General features: G+C 30.7%; 1 protein-coding gene across 6 annotated transcripts in view; it reads left to right on the top strand.

The window, feature by feature from the left end:
- LOC129948401 (partitioning defective 3 homolog) overlaps positions 1 to 16,633 on the top strand; it is a 95,749-nt gene that overhangs the window by 55,326 nt on the left and 23,790 nt on the right. For 2 of the 6 annotated variants that reach the window (XM_056059395.1, XM_056059396.1), the window contains exon 1: positions 2,960 to 3,278. The exons of 2 other annotated variants lie outside the window; for them this stretch is intronic. The gene's annotated coding sequence lies outside the window, so the exon portion shown is untranslated. Of the gene's footprint in view, positions 1 to 2,957; positions 3,279 to 16,633 lie in introns of those variants that run through there. 2 more of the 6 variants (XM_056059399.1, XM_056059398.1) reach the window with 2 other exon arrangements.

Below are 16,633 nucleotides of genomic sequence, written 5' to 3'. Positions count from 1 at the left end.
GATAAATCTGGAAATTTGGAATTCTGATTGTTTTGTTTTGTTGTTTTTTTTTTTTTTACAAAAGGTAAGAATATCCAATCAGCTATGTAATAAAAAACCAGGATCAGAGCATTAAACTAACACAAAAAGAGTTATAAATTAAAATTTCGAAATTTAACTGTTTTTTTTTTATTCGCTTTGGAAAAGGTTATTAATTAATATATTGACTTAGTGTAGCTCCAACAAATATATATATATTTTTTTTCCAAATTTTTAATAATTTAAGCTTTAATCCACAGTTTTATAAGTTGGTGCCTGGTGGTGGCCAAGTCATTAACACTGAATGGAAATTTGCTCAGTGGATTCGTCATTTTTCTCTCCCCTACAACTTGTATGGAGACATTTTTGAAAACCACATTTGTCCCTTTTGATTTTTCGAAAGAAAAATTCGGCCTTACCATAAGCCCACAGAAGAAAATAATATTCGATGACGCATTTAAAATTGTACGTTAAGTGTGGGTTATGTTCGTTCCAGGTACGACAGTTAAGCTTGTTGATATAATCGCTAAGCTAGAGTTGAAAAATACACAGAAAATTTTTGCCAATTTTTGAATCTCAAGCTAACAATTTTTATACAAAATAGGCCTATAGTTTGATGATTTAATAATATCTATTTTATCAACCTTGAGTCGTTATTTATTAATTTGTTTGATAATTAATATTAACCCTGAGAGTCCAAAAGAGAGAATATATCTCAATGAAATTGGTGTGCAAACTATAGCCCTTACAATAAATTCAGGTTGAGATATAACTACTGAGCCAAAACTTCAAAACTGCGTTTTTAGAACTTCGACACGTTCAACAAGTACAAGTATTTTTAGCTTATGAACGTGACAGCATAAGCACATCACGCACATCTGCCCCAAGCCAGAGTGCAGTAAGATATTATTGGTTGAAATATCAAGTACTTATTTTGTATGCTCAATTTAGATTAATGGTTGATGAAAGGGTATAAAACTTGTGTAGTGATACAAACATTGTTCACTATTTCTTGCGCATGTAAGCCAAAAGAAAGGGTTTTATCGAAATATACTCCAAGGCCACTTGATTGCAAATATACTTGCACCGCATATAACTAGGTTGTTGCTTGGTAAAAACAGGCTTTCCTTTTTTGAGTGAAAAAACAGCCTGTGCTTTTGAAGTATAATTTTAACTTCCCAAGCATTGCAGAAGGTTTTTTACAGAAAGGGAAATCATAAGTGAAAATTTTATAAAAGATAGGACCAAGTACAGAGCCTCGAGGTACACTAGCACTTACATCAAACGCATTAGAAAACGAATTATTTACAATAACTCTAAATTTCCTGTTAATTAAAAATTGTTTTACAGTCTTTTTGAGATACATTGGGAAATTGATAGTTAAAAGCTTATGTAGGAAAGCGTTGTGCCTAATGTCTAAGATCACCATGTTATGTATCTATTCGATTTTCTTAAAACGTCTCTTAGAGGCCCTTTATTAAAATATGCTTAAACATTTTAAATTCTTATATATTATCGTTTTTTCACCAGTAATTAACAATATAATTTTTGTGTCCCTAACTTTAAGTAATCCACGAATCTATGACGAAATTCTACTTCCGATAGATTATTCTGTTAAAATATCAAATTTCAAAACAAATAAAACGGCGCCAAAAAAGATCCAAGAATTGAGGGATTTGGTATTCGAATAGTTGTGTAAACGGTCGTTCCCATGACAAGTGGAAAACTACGTAATTTCCTTAACATTTGCATTTCCTTTATTTGTTCCGATACCTAAACTGACATTTTAACAAATAAAGGTCTCTTTGAGGCAAATTTGACTCTTTGGCATATCGCACAGAGAGTGGATATCCACTCCACTATTTTGCAGTTACAGAAATGAATAATATGAAATGCATTCTTGAAGTAAACATTTTCATACATCGGCCCCAATGTCTTCCTTGCAAATCAGCAGGGATGTGGCTTCTTTTGAAAATCTGTACTTCCGTCAAAAACAACCTCTTCTAGATCACCTTATGTACTAACTACATTAAGTCATTGACAAATGAAATGAAATTAAAGTATATTTTCATTTTTATTTAAAAAATGGCAGAAAGAAAAACATTTCACAATTTAAATAAAATTTCAAAATTAAAAAGATGAAAAATGATATGTCAAAATAAGTTAAGCGACACTTAAACACCGTGAATGGCGTTTAACTCAAGAGGCCTTTAGGTAACGTCATTTAAATGTGAAAATTTAGATATTGGTGTGGAATGGTTATAATTAACTATCATATTTTTGACAGTCAAACTGACTATTACCTTAAATAGATCAAATTCGATTACATATTTTTTTGTTGATAAATGATCACCTTAGGCGATTCCATCCCTGATTTCGCACTTAATACCTACTTGGAGGTATTTTAAAGTTTTTTGAATTGTCGAGATATTGGAGACCAGAAATAAAATGTTTTATTATTTCAAGGTTTAAAAAGGTAGCCTAAAAAATCCATAGGACAACAAAAAATAACCAAATTAGAGTTGAATTAACGATTTATCAGAGAGAACTATTAAATGCACTAGATATTTTATACTTATGAAAACCCTAATCAACTTGACTTTGTTTTCTCTTCTACGTTTCCCTTAGTTAAGATGCAGATAATTTCTCTTTTTTAAAAACAACTGTTTCTTTAGGTAATAATCTCTTCATTTACTTAAGAGAGTTTTGTACTTGACAAAAACAATCCACTCCTCTACCAAAGAGAAATACATAAACAAAACATTCCTTCTCAATTTTCGTTCTTGCGTCTCGTCGTTCGTCATCGTATCCACTAAAAGAGCGACCAACAACATCACGACCACAAACAACAACAACAATAAGTGATGATCGCAAGTCGCACTCGCAATCGCAACCGATATCCATTCACTTGAATCACGGTTTACGGTATGTTAGTTTAGTATACAATCGCCTGCGACTGCGACGACGCGACGCGCACCTGTATGATTTCGAACTCGACTGCTAAACAATTCATTCGAATACAAAAATTTGTTGAATTAATTTCTTAAAAAAAAAATGTTTGTGTTTTCCTTTTGTTTGTCTAGTAATGATCTAAATGAAAATTAATTAATTTTCCCCACCAAAGAAAAACTGTGCAGTGGTTTATATACACCCTGATTAGCCCTACCTATCTATGTATCTTCCATGGAATGAAAATTCATCAAAGTGTCTAAGTTTGCAATAACCGTGCACGATTGTTATAATGTGTAAAAATTTTGCAGGTACAATAATAATTATCTGCATTCAAATCTATTGTGCAATTTAATTAATATAACAAACAAAAAAAACAACAATAGGAGAGAAAAGAAAATGAGCTGAAGTTGGATTCGCATCGCAACCAAATATTAAAAAAAAAAATGGCGAATTCAAACCAAAATTAATTTCCGTTCTTAACATCATCACATCTAATGGATTTTTGTTATGCTTTCAGAAAAGCAAAAAAAATATTCTAAAGTAACATTTAGAAGCGTAATTACCTTAAATTGTGGTGTGTTCACTGATTTAGTTATATTGTTATTATTTTACAAAAATTTAGTAACTACGTACCTACCTACTTTACTTACCTATGTATTAACTTATCTATTCTATTTAAATCGTCATAGATTCTACACAAATATTGTCGTCTAGTCGTGAGTGTTGAGTCAAGGTTTTTTGGATAAATACCTTTTTGATAAACAAAAAAAAACACAAAAAGAGTTATTTAGATTAGGTAATAAATTGTAGAAATAGAGAACTGTACTAAAGCTTAATTGTTTGTAGAGTGAATCAGAAGTTATGAGAATTTAAACAATCTATAAAAAGCACTTATTGTTGTTCAAGTGATGTGTGCTATAGATGTATCGTTTAAAATTTTAGGACGATCGTAAACATTTTCGTTGCTTTATTGTATATTGCTTCCAAATATAATTCAAAAAATGGTTATATAAATCTTGATATAAATTCAAAGTAAGAGGTGTTTTAAAATGTTTAAATAAATTAAATGATTTAATGTTTTTATGAACCCGTCTATTCGACGCACGGATGAACATAAATTCATCGTTTTGCTTCAATTCCTTCTACCAAAAAGAAGATTGAAAGGTTGAATTCCTGCTTACTGTGAAATTGATATAAAAGCATTTCACTTTTGTAGAGGACGGCAAAAGAACGAAGCTCTGTGCAATGCTGATACTTGTTGCAAGTGCCACTCATGGATAGTGTCAATGATGGTGAATTACTCTTCAACGACATTAAATTCTACACAAATACTTACTTACCTTATGAAGTGATTAGTGCGTTAGGACTATCATACCAGAGGTCTTGGGTTCAATCCCTGCGTGTGTCATCTAAAAAGTTTGTTTTCACTGGTACTGCATCTTTCGAAGAATTCACAAAATCATCCAAGAGTAATTGTTGTCATTAAATGTACTTTCTCAAATTAGCCTTTCGGCCTTTCGGGGACCTCCATAGCTGACAACATTACTTGTACAAAGGAATAGTTGAGAGTTGTAAGTCACTAGGCCGTAGTTCTAAACGGACTGAGGCGCCACCTTTTTTTATGAAATTGTATCCCAAATTATACGCAATATTTGGATTAACAGCTATTTGTGTGAAGTAAAGTGTTGCAATCCACACAAATATAATTTGGAAGCAAAAAGGTTAAAGTATCAATTACAATTTGTGATTAGTAATTTTAAAAAATAAAGAATTTTTTAATTTTTTTTTGTTATACAAGACACAATTTCATAATGTAGTAGTACACAGAACTTTTTATCGAATTGACATGACAGTTTAAATTCTCAAAAAGTGCATTGGTTAACAATGTACTGCCTTAAGGGTTTGTTTTCACTCAAACCAATTTGTATAATTCGTTTTCAAAACCATAAATTCAGAGGTAGATCTGATAAAAAGTGGAAAAATTATTTGCTGGAGGGTTTAATGGTGTTTTATATCAATAAAATGATATCATCAAGGTTTTGATAAAAAGTCTTGATATCTCACATACAATACCTGCTAATGACGTATTTTTTATCAGCTAAGTACAATAAGAAAATATTTGTCTGCGCAGACAGCTGAAGAATGGCGTTGTCATTGCAAAATTCAATCATAAAATAAATAGAATAACAATTCCAAGTCTCGTATAAAACTCTAAATTTGTTTTTACTTTGACATTCACATAATTATTTTTCATAACTTGACATAGTTTCAGACCATACAAAATAAACCCATAAAGAAAAAAAAAAAAAAACTAAACCGTAAACATCCGCGACATGTACAGAAAATAACACAAACATTTTATACATCGAATCAGAACGGTGTCAGATTTCCAAAGGTTGGAAAAAATTCCCAAGCCTTAAAATACATTTTACCGAAATCGAAAAAAAAAACCTAAACCCTGAACCCTCCCTTCAATTATTAGGTATTGGTTCAATGTGCGTATCGTCTTAGTACACACAGAAAATATGACACAGGACACAAGAATGTCTTCTTTTTCGTCCTTTTTCCAGGAAACTATAATGACAGGAGTATAGAAGTATTATTTATGTCGTTATTGTTGTTGTTGAGCCATTAGTTTATTTACGAGTATGTACCCTACAGGTAGTTCAACAGGTTGAGATCATCACTGGTGTGGGACATTATTAATGGATTCCAGAAAAGAGAGTCTCGTCATTAAGGTGATAAATATTTGGGTTTTTTTATACCTCCATAGAACATACACATGTACATTTGTCCCTGGGAACCTACTAGACTATTATATTTTGTTAATGATGATCGGAAACTACCAAAACTTAGTAACAAGGAAGCAAAAAAACACGAATGACAGTAATAACGTAATTTATATTTTTAAATGCCTTAGTACAAACTATTTATACGTATACAGGAAATAGTTTCAAAAAGGAATTAACTTTTAAAGCGTATAACATAATAAAGGGTTTTCCAATGAGGGGTTTCATTACGAATTGGTCATTATTTGGATATAGGTCAATTTTGATTTTTGACAAGTAAAAGCTGCGCCGTTACTAAGAATGCAATCGATACAAAGATCAACTTAGTTTTTTTTTTATAATTTACAGGCACTGAAGCGGTTATTAATATGCTTTTTATATGTTTATATTAAAACACAGTGTGCGAAGGTTAAAGATAGGGAAGAATTTTAGAGTATATTCAGATGCACATTAATCCTAAAGTTTTGAATACTAAAATGGGAGGGAAAGACAGAGTTGGCTAAAGCATTGTACATTCTCGATGTGCGGTTAAAAAAAGAATCTTAATACTTGTCAGTACGACAGATGAGCATTTCTAGATGTGCGAGCATTACGTCTGAATTGTTTAAGGGGTGGAACACAACTGGCTAATTCGACAGAACATTGTTTGTAAAAATATCGATAAAAACAACTAAGGGCATGAAACATTGAGGCGGTGTTCGAGCGATGTAAATGTTTCGGTTAATGTTCTATAGCCCACTATTTTAAAAAATTTTTTGGATTCAATCCAAGAAATTTAGACTTGTTTTTATGATACCTGCTCGGATATGTGAGTTGTATTAAAGCTTTGGACTTATGGATGCTTTGTAAATTACAGCCAGATCAGAAGGGGTGAACAATTTTTTGCACCGTTGAGATATCGTAAGCACCTAGCAACATTTTTCCTTAAAAGGGTGATCTAAGATACACATACCGAATATTGAAAATTAATTAGTTCCCTGCATGCAAGTCGCACTAATAGATATCGGCATCGGGGTGGGTTACGCTTTAACGTCAGGGGACAGCATTGAACATAGTGAACATTTGGTTTTGTTTTTGAAAGTAAAGAGCCCACGTGTGCTTTTCAACTCCTACGTTTCAATTCGTTTTTTCTTTTATTAATTTTTAATGACAACTATTGGTGATACAATCGGTCAGAGTTTGGTTTAGTTTTCTAAGAAAATATTCTTGAACATGCCTTATTTTTAAAGTCACTACAACGGTTGAATAAATTTATAAAAAGTCATTTCATATTTTACCGAAGCAAAACCGTTTGATAACTTTATCCAAATTTAGGTAAACCATTTCATAAAATAAATTTCTTAATTAATTTACCCACCCAAATGAAGAACTTACGTCTGCTCTGGTTTAATGACCTTGCATGAATGCCTTTACTGTTAATTTAAACTTACTTAGAGTTCTTAATGTAACTTTAAAGAATTCTATTTTTTTAATTTGATGATTGGCGCGTTCAATGCTCAACCAAATAAAAGTCCTTGTAACTGGCCAATTCGAAAAATGTCAACTTTAAATTAAAGCATGTTTGTTGGAATGGCTTTGAAAACTAAATTTGTACTTGTAAACAATGTTATATTTGAATTTTTTTGAAGGATTGGAAATTATGATTTTATGTTAGTTAGTGTCGGGAAACCCACATGAGCAATATAAGCCACAACTCATCTATTTTTTGAAAAAGATATGAAGCTGAGAAGGCGGAAGAGAACACATTTAACTTCCCTTAGCTAAAGGAATAAGTATAGGTAGTCTTAACAAATAAATAAACTTTACAGATCTCAATTTTGCAGGGGATGAACCCATTTATATCAATGTATATTTCGAGTTTAAATTCTATATTATTTTCAATCCTTACAAAAATATCTTGAGTTTTTATTCAAGGGATAAAATATTACTTTAGTTCGATTTGAATCACATTGGACGCATTAACATTTTGATCAATCTCTAATGAAATTAAATTTTATCAGGGCATATTTTGAATTCAAATTCGACTTCAAAATTAATGTATCACGTCAGGTTTTTGAGACATTACTTTTTAAAATTCAAAAAATAGTAAGGGTTCTTTAAGGCTGTTAATATTTTGAAGTAGCTATATTTTGCAATGAAATCCTTGATGGTTTTCCAATTCTATAATCCTGTTCTTCAATATTAAGTTGAAATATTTATATTATTTCATATAATATTCGAAAAATCTTTTTAAAGTGATAAATTTCGCATGTTTTTCAAAAAATCATAAAGAAACTCTGCACAATTTATGCTAAAACGGGTTTTAAGAGAAAAAGTGAAACGGTGTGAAAGTAAATTTATTCTTCTAACAAATCTATGATCTAAATAATTCTATTATATCGAGTTTTTGAAATGTGCATATTAAAAAATATAAAAATAATGCTGCAAACGGTTTTTTTTTTTAAACTTGACCAAAAAGTTAAAACAAACGCTTCGATTTGAAATCAGCACTAAAAATTAAGTCCAAACCGTATTTTTCAAAACTAACGAGTTAAGGATTTTCTAAAAAATTCATATAGAGTCAAGTAAAGTTTCATAACTATAAATGAGAATTTCTAAAAACGAAATAAGAAACTAAAATGATTTGTACTTTACAAAATCATAATACGATTTATTGTTAAAATACACTTTGAGCTTTAACTTATCCTTAAAAACCCCGTTTTGGTTGTGTTAAGCATTTTTAAAGTGGCATGTTTTAAAAATCTGATTTGATAGAAAAATGTAAGGGCTAGTTTCGAATTTATGACATCTTAATCATTTAAAAAGTTATTGTTTTGTTTTGTGGGACAGATGAGAAAACGTAATTTTGTCCACCAGTGTAATTGTCTAACCTAGAGAATCTCACTGTATCAACATGACACTAGCAGCCGGTGCGATAGCATTGCGGTAAAAGTTGTTCATTAATCGAATTAAAAATTAAAAATAAAAGAAAACTTATTTCTTCGCAGCAGATATCATATTTCCTTTCCTGCTGTAGCAATGCATTACGAGATACTCACATACGTACGTATATATGATTTTATGTTCAGATATGCCAGTAAATTTACGTGACTGTCTGACAAAAAAATCACTAAAATACTCACTTTTATTAGGAGTTAAGTGCCATGATATTATATTATATTATACTAAGGTACCTTACCTTAGTATAACATAATATATAGCTTACCTTTTATAAATCTATTTCAGTTTCTTTTAATTATTGTGATTATTTTAATTGCGAAATTAAGTAAATGAACTTATATACAATGTTCCAGTGAAAGTGAGTGATAGTGAACTTCTATGACCCAAGACATCCACGAGTATGAGCATAGGTAGTAAGTCGCTTCTGCCATAAGATCATATACCAAGAGTGCAAGCTTAAGACATAAATACACAAAAAAAAACAACAAAAACACTTTTCTTTGCTTACTTAATTGTTGTTGTTTGTTATTGTTGTTCATACATATTAGAATGGATAAGATATTGTAGTTATTCGAGTTTGTGTACTCGATGCGATGATGCCAATTGCGCCAAGTCTTCGAGATTTTTTAATGCTCGACGCTCAACGCTCGAGTGTCTTGGTTGTCTGTACCCTGGTGTTGTGGCGTGGTGTGTTGTTTTGTGTTGTAATTTCTGGGAATTTATGTGAAAACTAGTTGCCGACGACCTGTCTGCACTCCACTTGGGTGCACCTTGCCCAGCAGCATTTCGGCATCTAGATCTGATGTTCATACATTTAAAAGAATAATAATAAAAAAATATTATGTTGTGCAATTTCTGTCCAGTTTAAGACATTAAAAGAAAAAAAACTAAAACATACGCGCACATAACTGAACTTCCGAGTTTTGGATAATTATGTTCATAAATTCATCACATGTCAAAACTTTTTCAAGTTTTTGTACTGCACAATGGTCTATATACTGCATATGCAATTAAATAAATATACAACTCAGCTATAAACGTGTTCTCTACCGGAAATCGTAACTTGCGAGTAACTGGAAAATGCGAAAATTATGCGTATTGAAGGAATACTACTCTTTCCTCTCTAAGCTTCGAAATGTGTACTTTTCATATCAGCACCGATTCAAGTTTCTTGTATTCTCTGTCAACTTTCAGACTTGTAAGGGAAAGCAAACTTTTAAACTTTAATGAAAGATTGGGTCCATCTAGTGACTAGGACTTTAAGCTTAAAATCAATCTACTATGCATGTGAATTATTCGCACTCTTTTGCTATCATTATACATTTTTTTAATTTCTTCTCCTTTGTAAAATTTGTGTTGAGCTCAGTAAATGATTTACAATGATTGCAATCACAACATACTGAATTCTTTTATAGTGTCCTCAAGAATTGCCGAAAAATATTATTGTTAATAAAATTAAAAAAAAAGATAATTTTATCCAAAAATTTCAATTAAATTTGAAGTACAAGACGAAATTGTTATAAATGTTAAAAGAAGACACTTTTTACATGCTTGTCTATTTAAAAGGTCAATGCTCTGTATTTAGTATTAAAAACTTTAAATATTCGGAATTTTGACTAAAGGAAAACAAACTTGAGAAAAAAATGAAGTTTTTCATTTAAAAAGTGTTGTTTAGTGGAGCGGTATCGTTTGAAAAACACACAAAGGAGTAAGTCCAAAAATTATTTGAAAAAATAAAAGACGTTCACACCAAAAACTATTGATAAGAAAGTAAGAGTTGAAAAACATACAAAGAACAGAATTACAAATTTATAATTTTCTAAATCAGGAGAACATTTAATGGAAATCTTTCCAAAACTAAATAAGTATTAGATCTTGTTGTGAAAAAAAGGACACCAGTTCAAATAATGTCTATATTTTTCATTTAAGGAGGCTAGCACCTATCGAAAAATAAAAAAATCAACGAAAAGAAAGATCAGTGTACAAAACTTCTGACGTAAACAATTCCATGTGTCTACATTATAGATGAACTTCCCTTAAATTCTAAACACCAAAGGAAAGCAACGTTTATAAAAAACGAAATCTTCTTTTTAATCAGATATGTACGTTATTTTATTATAATACTTATCCATATAATATCTATTTGTTATCATTCCTTAAATAGAAATCTGTATTATATATCTTAACATATCAACCCTCACTAGCTTCCATCGATTGTACAAAATCTCAAATAAGGACATTTCTGTAAAGCATCTCTTTCTAGTTTCTAAATCTGGAACGCTTGTTGCATTTCTTAGTTTTCATACAAAAATGAGAAAAACTTAATGAAAAAATGAAAAAAAAAACGATTTGCTATTATATTTCTTACCATTTATGTTTCGATCCATATTTGTTACACCTGTTTGTTAAAGTGCAACTCTTTTGATTAGGTACATTCTTTTAATTAACTTTAGTTCAATAGATCTCAATGTTCGTGAGGTTGACAAGAAAATAAATATAAACTCCCAACATTGTCTGTACATTTTCCTTATTGCGAAAACATTCTCATTTATCAATCTATATCATTGTAGAGTATAAAAAGAAACTTCAAAATATCCATAGAAATGTATTTAATTGAGTGATCTGCAGTGTATAATTTCAGAAAAGGTAAATGAAATACGACAACTTGTTTATAAAAGTCTCAATGATATTGATTTTCATATAACCGTATATCGTTTCATTTACAATTGTAATAAAAGAAGTCGAGTGTCAGTGTCGCTTTCGTTGTAAATTATAATTATGCGTAGTTAAAACCAATATTGTATTATCTATAAGATGGCATAAATGGAATAACATATATGTCCATAAAATAGATATATCTGCGGATATCGACTTCAATAATACGATACATTTATTGAGAGTAGTTTATGTGTAACAAAATATTTATATACTTCTTAAGTATGTACAATGTACGTATATGAACATTTCCGCCATTTCAGAAAAAAAATTATTTATCTTGAAACAGAATATCGCAGAAATAATTTCATTATCTTAACTTATTTTTTTTTATAAAGAACATAAATGACCCGCACAAAATCGATGAGAAATGTTTTTTGTAAATTTGATCTATAATTGACTTTAACTGTTTGTTCAAACCCTAGCACATTATTCAATTTTGAAAAATATAGCCGATCTTTCCAATAATAGATATTTTTACTCGTATTTTTTATATTTTTTAGAGAAATAAATGGATGTTCATTTGATTGTAGGGAAGAAGGGATGCCATTAATAAGACAAATGATTACGAAGCATTAACATTATGTTTCACGTGACAACAAGAAAAAAAGTTTTTTTTTCAAAAGATCTCTTTAGGAAATAAGAATGCAAGAAAGCCTTTTTATTCAATTCTAATTGTCATACTTTTTTTTGGGCTTAATAATTAAAGATAATTTTACGTTAAAAATCTAGATTATTTTTATGAATTTAAACAAACATACGACGACGTTTCGGTGATCGACATGCCTCAATTCTGGTGATAGCTTTTCGATTTTAATCTTGTTGAAAATATTGACGAAAAGTAGACAAAACTAGACTGGCTTTCTGTAACACTACGGATTACGGTTCTTAGTGACGCACACAACTAAATTTAAGTGCCTGGTGCATGTAAAGAAAACTAAAAGTTCAGTCCATGTCGCCGCCTACAGTTGACGATTCTTCGGCAAAAACAACAAAGTTACACACAATTGTTAAAAAGTGTTACGATTCAATTTATTTATTTTTCTTGGAACTCATTCCATTGTAAGTTTAAGTATCAGCATAATACTCTCTTCAATATATACAAGACTCTTGTTAAGGGAACAGGCCAACAACCTTACCTATAAAAACATAATTCTATAATTTGGTCGACTAAATTATATCCGTCCACCAACATGTTTCTTTTTTCTTTCATATCGTTTAAATGGCAAAAAGGTTTGTGAAACAGTGAAACCGACAAAAAAATTGGCAAAGAAGACAAGTTAATTGGGTGAAAGAAAGGACTTACAAACAAATCGCAATCACAATCAATTTAAATTTAATGATAATAATATTTGTGAGTCAGCAAAACCAACCGACGCAACGACACGACGCGGACGGACCTAAAAATAAAAGTGTATGAAAACAAGCCAGTCCCGGAATATTATTATAAATAATATGACATCTGTAATCGTGGCTTTATTATGATTCACAATAATCCCTAAAGGGGCTCCTTATTTGATTAGCATTTATTTTAATTTAATTTAGAGCTTTGGTTTGGGAAATATAACATTCCTCAAATCTTCAAAATCATGAAAGAGTGTTAAGGGTTATTATAAGTGATACTTGAAACCTAAGGTATTAGCCTTCAAGCCGTCCACAATTTTGTTTATATTGATCCGGTCCTGGGGAAAAGAAACCAACAAAATGAAATACAGCTGTGAATAAATATTCAAGACCCCAGTCCATTATTTAAATAGAAGGAACCAAGTGCGATGTTGGGAAAAAAAGTTGTTTGTCTTTTCTCTTTTCAGAGAAATATTATTACGATATTTATCTTCTTCTTTTGTAGGTAATTTTTTATTGAAGAAGAAGAATTTGCATTAATAATTATTATAATAAAAACTTTTGAATAAATTAACATTAGGTTTTGTTTTTAAGGGGATTTGTTAAAAGTTCCATCCTGACACCGTTCGTCTTGTTCTCAAAGTATAAACCGACATTGTCATTATGCAAACTGTCAAAGGAAACCATACAGAATGATGTTATTTTATAAGAAATTGCTTACCACGTCATGTCAAATTAAGAAGAGTTTTCATTTCAAAGTTTTGACTTTTTTTAAGAGTACGTATTTATGGGAAGCGATAAAAGTTAATTTTAATAATGACACTTCTACAGAAAATATATCTGAACGTCTAATTGAGCGGCTTTAAGCGGATTATGACAATGATCCTAATTATTGACTTGTCCACCGATTGTATATCACATTGTGTATTATATTTCAAACAAGAAACCAATTTACGTTTATAATTTATAATTACTAACTCTTTTACTAATGAGACAATTTGTCGTTATTTTGTTGTTTTGGCACCTGTTTTACTGGAATAAATCGATAATTTATTAAAGAAAATGTATGAATGGTTTGCACTTTATAGTGTTTCAGATTAATTTATTCACAACCGTGGTTTTATTTGAACATCATTGATCAGTTTTGGGAATGTTTTGATGACAACATATTTGTATTTATTCACTTTAATTTTTTAAATATGTAATTGTTTTAGTTGATCGTGTTTTAAGTAATGCATTTAATTTTCTATAAGGTGTCCCAAAAACAAGTTTAAATCTCTTGGATAGAATTCAAGAAAGAGCTCTGAAAATGATAGTCGATAGAACTATAACCGAAACAATTCCATCCCTTGAACATCGCCGCTATGTTTCATGGCTTTCGTTGTGTTATCGATATTTTTACAAACAATGGTAATCAGATTACCCTTGACCTCAAATTACGGTATACGGTCAATTTTATCCCTCCAATTATGTTCAGAACTTTAAGTATCTCCTCTTAAATCCTCCGTTATTTTCCCTACTATCGTAGTGTGTATAAATATAAGCATATAAAGGGTACTAATAACCCCTTGAGTGCCTGAAAATTATTACAAACAAATTATAAACGTATGCAGCACACAATATTGAATAAATTCTTATCAATCAGATATTTTTTCAATCGAAGTCGAAGGTAGATAAAGTTAAGCGTTTGTTGGAAATATATTTTTGGGCATCTGCGATTCAGTGACATTGTTTTACCTGTTCATGAAACATCGTTGCCATTATGAATTTTCTAGTAAAAATTTATCAAAAGTTAAATCCGTTATCTTATAAATAGGATGGTTAAAGATAAAACAACTTGTGTATTTTCAATGAGTACTTAAATATTACCTGCCCAAATACAAAACTTTGAACTACATTTTAAAATAATTTTTCATTCTAAGCGTTAACAATAAACTATGAAGTATAATCAATATAATCAAAAATAAAAAACACGAGCACATAAGATTGAAAGCTTGAAAACATCTGTAATAAAATCAATTTTTCGTGACAAAATTTTAAATTACACGTTGTTACTAATTTTCCGTCAAATCCCTAGATACAATCTTCTAACTGTATCTTTTTTTTAAAAAACTGAAATCGTCTCTAACCTATAATTTCTGTTTACCTAAATACTACCCTTAATTTAATAAAAATATATTACTTTAAAGTAAATACATTTCTCGGTATTTGTTTTCTTTAATTTTCCTTTGCCTAAATTCCAATGAAACTTGTTTTCTTTTCGGTCGTTGATGGCGAGATCAGTTAACGTCTTGTCTCACAAACATTGTTTAAATTGGACATAAACAACAAACTATATGTTAAGGCTACAGCTGCACTTGTCTTATTAAGGTAATTTCACACCACAACTCAACACCAAATCTCGCTTTGAAAGAAAAAAAGAACATGTACACGCAAATTGTTGTTGGTGATGTTGATTTCAATCACATCTAAATAACAGTAGACCTTGTACTCGGATGAACTTTTTTTCCTAACCTTATTTTTTCTTATGGATGTTAGCCCTCATCAGCTAAAAGAAAATGATTACTTAGGTATTTTCTTCTTTTTTGCTGTTGAACATTTTTGCATGTAAACTAATCCAATTTATGTGGAGGCGTTTATGTATCGTCGCAAGCAAGTCGGTCGTCCGTCACCGTCACCATCACCATCACTCAGACAACGGATGTAAATCTGAGTTCTTCCATTATTATCACCTGCGCATTCTTATTCTGACGATGAGACAGCAAACTTGAGAGCGATCGTTCAAAGCGTTTTCCGTAATCTTACACCAGAGTCCATTGTTGTTTGCCAAGATATTAAATGTATGTTATCTGATTTAGAAGGAGCACTTATGTACGTTTCGTATACAATACATGTCCTCCAATGCATCACTATCGCATTAGCATAACATTAAAAATAATAATAATATAAAAGGAGAACCTTTTTTTTTTGTTCATTCTGCACAAGACAACAACTATCAATTTTATACGTACCTCTCCATCTCCATGTCTGTCTCGAGATAGAACTCTGCTAGCTTTCTTGAAATTGAACGGAAGCAAAGTATTCTCGACCGTTGGCATCTTCGCATGATATAACGCAAAATAAGAACAATTTGTGTTGTAAGTGTTTACTTTGAGGTTTGAGCGTGTGATTGTGCTGGGGGTTGAGTGAGAAGTATTATTGACTTGCAGTCAGGAGCTTATTTTAAGTTTAACAGTTTGAAGGCGCTCTTGTGTTGCTTACACTTTGAAATATACCGTACAACTGTCTATGGGTTTAAAGCTCTCCCAAACCATAGTAAAAAGTTAGCTTTCGACTTGCCAAAATAATTAAAATGGTAGGAAAGCACTCACATTGACTCATCTTGTTGAGGGTTTCGGTAAACCGGGAAAACACCAATTTTTCAACCAGTTCCTGTTTCGTTTTACAATCGAAGAGTTTCATCTCCTAATCAAAAAGAGATTTATATAATCCTAGTTTTATTTTTTAAAAGAAATAGGATAAAGAACATGTTGGAAATATATACCCTTATTACGAGAAGCGAAGCGAACGTTCGACTGAAAGTGAATACTATTTCAATATTCACTTCAATACCCAACTTTTTTTTTTTTAAAAAGAGGTGTTCATTTGAAAGTTGAATTTCATCCATCTTAATTTTGCATTTGAAAGTCGAATTTCACCCAATTTAATTTTGCTCTGTATTGGATTTCTCAAACGTTCGCTTCAAAACGAACATTCGATTCGCTTCTCGTAATAAGGGCTATAAAGTTTCAAAATATTCTATTTTATGTGATACATTTCATGATGTTCTCCTGTCTTTTTATATACTTAATACACCTCTGGGGTTGTGTGACCTG

The sequence above is a fragment of the Eupeodes corollae genome, chromosome 2 (genome assembly GCF_945859685.1).
Source record: "Eupeodes corollae chromosome 2, idEupCoro1.1, whole genome shotgun sequence".
NCBI classification, from domain to species: domain Eukaryota; kingdom Metazoa; phylum Arthropoda; class Insecta; order Diptera; family Syrphidae; genus Eupeodes; species Eupeodes corollae.
The sequence above is the reverse complement of the archived record's forward strand: the minus strand, read 5'-3'. Positions and strand labels throughout refer to the sequence as shown.